We start from the raw sequence: 5,763 nt of genomic DNA, 5'->3' as shown, positions 1-5,763 counted from the left end.
AACCGGCCCGGGTGCGGGATGCCGGCCCTGGTACCAGCTACGGGAGCTGGCAGCTGCGCTCCGTCTCCGAGTCCTGCCAGCGATGCGCCAACAGCTCAAAATCAAACCACCTTCCCATGGCGTTTTAGCTTCAGCCACTGAGTAGGCGTTTTCCATCAGCGTTCCTCTGACCAGCTCTTGTGCTGCCCCATCCTTTGAAATGGCTTTGAGCACAGAGAAGTAAACAGTGCTATCAAGTATGGACATTTACGACTGTCTTTAAAAAGACTGAGACCGTTACTGATGTAAACAAATGCTCCTTCTTTAAAGGAGTAAGTCAAAAATCCAGCCGCATCAACACAACAATAACAAAAATACCCAGGCAAAACCTTTTTTTAATCTAGTTAATGCCTGCTGATTGGGCTTGAACTTGCTTGCTGCATCTCGTTAATATTCGTTCCCTCTTTGTTCTGTCTTGATAAAGAAATACCGTAACGAATTCAACACCAACGTCGCCATGGCTGAGATATACAAATACGCCAAGAGATATCGCTCCCAGGTAAGCGGGTTCAGCTGCAGTCAGGCCCCAGCATACCTGTGGTGGGAATAACAAGCAACCGAGCTTGTAACCGAGCACTTGGATGCCTGCATCCAGTCCCACAGAAAAGGGATTATCATTTTTTGCATAATCCCACGCAGATATGGAATATATGCACACACAGATGCACCTGCTCTCCTATCCCTTGGCTGACGCCTTCGTGGAAGAGAAGGCCAGCTATTCCTGGCTGATTTTAACAGCGTTTGGCTGGGCCACACTGAGGCTGGGCTGCCTGATGTATAGACCCAAAGCCTCTTTGAGGAAGGCAAAGCACACTGATACAGTCCACCCCCCAAATAACTTTCCACCCGCCACCTCGAGCTGAGGCACCGGCCCTGGCTGGCTCCTATTATTAACGGCTTTCGGTTGCATTCCCCTCCTCTCCCACTCCCTGCCCAGGGACTCGGCTGTGCCCTAGAGCAGCCGGAGGGTGTTGGGGCGTGTGAGGGCAGGGGCTGTGGGGCAGGGTGGGCTCTCCCTGTCAGAGGTCCAGCTGGGATTTGGGCTCAACAGGGCTGGCGGGTGGGCAGCGCTGCCCGCGGTGCCTCAGCCCCACCTGCCTGCGTCTCCTGCAGATCGTGGCCGCCCTGGACGCCAACCCCACGACAAAGCGCACCCAGCTCCAGCACAAGTTTGAGCAAGTGATTGCACTCATGGAGGATAACATCTACGAGTGCTGCAGCGAAGCCTAGACTGACCTGACTGCAGCCCTGGAAGTGACCGTCTCCGCAGCGTCATGCCGTAGGGAACCTGCCTTCAGCCGTGGATACACTGTGGGTCTCCTCCGCCAGGATCATTCTCAAACCAGCCTTGTGGTGGGGATGGGCCTGGCCTGTGGCTGAAGGGCTTCCTCAGCTAAGAAGCCACAAGACACCTTTCCAAGCAGCTCAAAAACCCTCTGGTCTGCACTGTGGCACCCATAATTTATTTGCTGCCAGCCAGAAATGGAGATGTGACGCTTGTGGCAAGCTCAGTTCACCATTCCCTCTGATCAGCCCAAGTGGTCAGTGGCTCCCTGCATCCCTGTTTGTGGTTCCTCAGGACAAGAGATGAGGCTGCAGAAGCCGTAACAATAGACGCAAAGCAGAAGGGTAGCGTCAGGGAGTAACAAGCGGAGACAGCAAAGGCCATTGGAGCAATGCCTGAGCTCCCTTCCACACCATCCCTCTGACATCCTTGTTTTTCCAACACCGGGGACTCTATCAACTATTCACTATCTATCTGCTGCATTCTGTGTATTTTTGTGCCTTTTAATTTTTGTACTGTATGTGTAAACAGAACCAGTCCTCCACCTGAGTCATGGGCAACACGGGGAACTCGGGGCTGAGACAAAGCAGTTGCTTCCCAAGTAGCTAAGGCATGGTGAAAGCACTTTATCCCCTAATGGAGATAGCCGTTACGGAGCCGCAGGGAGCATGTTATGTGTTAGACAGTTTGGGAAGGGCTGCTCCCCCTCCCCCAGGTTGCCAGACCTGCGTGCGCAGTGAGCTGGAGTTGCGGTGGGTAGGCAAGTAGCCCCTAACCACCCACCTTTCAGCCAGCTGGTCACAGGCATGGCTTCTGCCTAGCAGCAGATGACCAGATGTAGTGGGTGAGGGGAAGGACTTCTGCCTCGCGCTCCGGTCTCCCTGCCGCGCTGGCCGCAGACACATCTGTGGCAGTGCCACAGCTCAGCCCCAGTGACGCCCCTCATGCCAACAGGGGTTGGTTAGCTCGGGCTGACGGGCCTCTGGCAGAACGGCCTTGACCCATGCGCAAGGCAGAACACCAGGTCTCATCTCCCTCCCTCTGTCCCACGTGTGTCTCCCTGTGATCATCACTGAAAACAAGGTCAGTGCTACAGAGGTGTCTTCCTAAAACAGCTTGTTCTGCTTGCTTCAGACCCAGCCCACCATGGCTGTCACCTGAGAGCAACCAAGAGCGCGCAGTTTTGCTGCGTATCCAGTCTTTTTTTTCAGCCCATAAAGGCAAAGGGACTGGACCCCGTCCCCCGGCAGCACAATGCTCTCGCTCCCAGAGGCCAGCAGAGCAGCTCCCCCACCCCAAGCTGCAAGCGAAGGCAGGAGTGTCCCACACCTCCATACACTGCCATCAGCGAGCAGGGTCCACTGCGCAGACCTGGAAACTTCCCTGCCATCCCGTGTTATCTGCGCTGGGGCAAACCCCCCATCCCAGCTTGGTGGCCCATCCTCCTTTCTGCTGGCAACTTCATCCTTTCTGCAGCCAGGGAGCCGTGACCGCTCCGGTCTTCTCCAGCATCACACAGGCCCCTCTGTAGAGGCTGGACCACAGCTAATGCTGCGTGCTTGAAGCCAGCATTCACATGCAGGCAAAGGCAAACTGCCCACGAAAGCTAAACTCAGACGTAGCCACTGCATTTTCAAACTGCCAAATAGAAAAGAAAAAAAGAAAAAACAAACAAACAAACAAACAAACAAAACAAAACAAAACAAAACAAAAAAGGAAAAAGTTACTACCTCACTCCAGGCAGGGTCTAAGGTGAGCCTCCGTTACTCATCCAGCTGGCAAGGATGCAACCTGGTATTAGATGATTTTGGTCCACCAAAACGCCTCCTGGGTGACTCACTGCCATGGACAGGTGGCCTCCGTCCTATCATTTCCAGTAACGCCACATTTGTCAAAAATCAGAACATCAGAATTGTGTATGTGTACATAGATATCTATTTTAAAACAAATGATAGACTTTATCCAGTATGTTAAGGGGGGGAGGGGAGGGAGAGGGAGGGGAGAGAAAGGGGAAGAACAGAGTTTTGGGGGTTTTTGTTTGTTTTTTTTTTTTTTTAAAGAGAACTACAGAAAAAGTACATACACTGTGGAGGTTTCAATGTCTTTGCTGAGGGTGTGACTTCAGAATAGAAACTCTAAGAATGTAGCTGGGCTACATTTTATTTTGAAAGTGATTTCACAAAAAAAAAATCTTGAATTTTTTTTTCCTTTAGAAACTGTGAATAGCTGCCAGAGATATAGGCAGGCCCAGCACAGGGAAGGTGAGGGTGAGAAGGACCAAGGTAGCAGAGAACGTTGAGCTTGGCTAGAGGTGGGGAAAGAGCATGGAGCACAGCCCCATGATGTTACAAGGAAAGGATAAAGGTGAGCTGATAGTGTAGTTTACCTCCAGGTGATGTGACTGGGCCATGTATTTGGGCCTATTGCTTTATTATTTAATTTTTTCCAAAGCAAAAAAGTAGTTGCTACAACCGTTTTAAAGAAACAACTTTAATGGAGCAGAAGCTTGAGGGTTTGTAGTGTTGCCTTGAACCCCCGAGCCCTTTGTAACATGTTTTTAAACTTTGGCAAGTGTTGTGGGTGTAGTGCCCTTACCTGCTGTGTAGTGGAAGTGGCAGACTCTTGGAAAAGCCTATCTTTGTAATAAAACAAGGTGCTGAAACCTGTGCAGTGAAGTTCCCACCTGTGTGCACACAGATGACATACTACATTGTGGAAGACAGCTGGGACCCCACAGGGTCAGGCTGCTGTCCCTTGCCCGGGAACGGGGTGCCTCTCGTCCTGCGCCCCGCAGCCTGCCGACCACCCTGCTCAGAAGCACGGGGAGGGGGGGCAGCTTCCAGGTCTGCGCAGCGAGCTTTGCATGTACGAGACACACCGTGCTCGGGGTTGGCAGCTCAGCCGCTAACCACCTTGTTTCTGTAGGAGGCTGGTTTTTACCCCTCCGGGCTGCAGAGCACGCTGCAGCCATGCACTGCTCCTCCTGCCCAGTACCATGGCTCCTACCAGAACAGGAGCTGGCGTGGGAAGGGGAAGATGCATGTGAGGATACAACCACACACCTGAGCTGACCACATGCTGTGCTGCGCACTCAGAGACCAGTAACACCACAGCAGAGCCCAGGCCAGGCACCCATACCTCTGCCAGGTGCCATCAGCCCACAAGATGTGTCTTCTCCCAGCCCTGGGGAGCCCAGCGCCTGCTCTGCACCACAGCTGCCTCCAGCCCTCAAGGCTTCTGGCTTCAGCGTCATGACACCAACCGCAGCCTGTAGGTCTTAATAACCATGGCATTGCTAAATCCTCTCTCTTCTACCTCGCCCAGTAAAAGCTGCCCTTTCCAGGCACCAGAGGGATTTTCTTTTCCCACTAGAAAGCTGATTCTTAGTAAAGCTAAATCCAGCCATTAAATGATTTTGCCTCTCAAAGCAAAAGGGCCTCATGTTTCATACTGGGTGCCTGGTGAAAGAGGATGCAGCTCCTGCCCGGTTCTGTTATGGGACATTTCCATGCTAGCCACCAGTGCTTTGTGAGGTTAACCATCACCGAAGGGCCAGGTGAGCTCTCCTTAGATATTACTGCAGCATCTCCCACCCTGTGGGGACATGCGTTTTGGCTCCATTAAAGATGGATCAACATGGCCAGTGCTGAAGTTTAAAAAGAAGTTGGTTTGCTCAGCTCTTGCTTAAGCCCCAAAGCAAGGCCAGGAGCCTTGGAGGGCATTGGCAAGGCCAGCTGAAGATTAGCAAAATCCTCTTTAGGAAGAGAGTTTTACTTCCACTTATTTTTCCTGCCCAGGAAGACTGTAACCGTTTGCATTATCAGGCTGACCTTCAGAAGTGCTCTGTTCTTGTGCAGAGCAAGAGAAATTCAGGCATTTGAAGCTATTAAATGAAACTGTTCATACGTTGACCCACAGGACCTAGCAAGACAGGTTTAGAGCTGGGCACTGTGCCACCAATAAATAACAAGAGCACGAGCAATGCTGCTATCTACAGCAAACACCCCAAACTCTTTTTTGAGCCCTAAAACACTTCTATCTTCCTCTTACTGTGGTTAGAGGACAGACAGCTCCCTCCTGGTGCTGGGGATCCTTGCCCATGGCATGCACCCAGACCTGCTGCCCCGGCACTCCTGTGATCCCCGCTCAGCCAGGCATTAGCACAAGGGCAGCCAGGAGGGCAGAAGGCGGATACCTACCCCACACCGAGGCTGCAGGCACCACAGCCCCACGCTGGCAGGGCTGGCTGAGCCAGAGCTTCACAGTGCCGAGGGGGTGCCACCGTGCCGTGTCCCGTGGGGCCCAGGCCCTCCTGCCCGGGCCATCACCCGGTACTGGGGCTTACCAGCAGCCCGCACACACAGAGGCCCCAAAGCCTGGCACTGCTGGCTGGCCAGCTGTGCCACTGCAGCCAGCAGCTCAGGACATGTGCGGACAGA

Source organism: Phaethon lepturus, unplaced genomic scaffold, assembly GCF_000687285.1.
Source record: "Phaethon lepturus isolate BGI_N335 unplaced genomic scaffold, ASM68728v1 scaffold45853, whole genome shotgun sequence".
NCBI lineage: Eukaryota > Metazoa > Chordata > Aves > Phaethontiformes > Phaethontidae > Phaethon > Phaethon lepturus.
Note: the sequence above shows the minus strand (reverse complement) of the source record.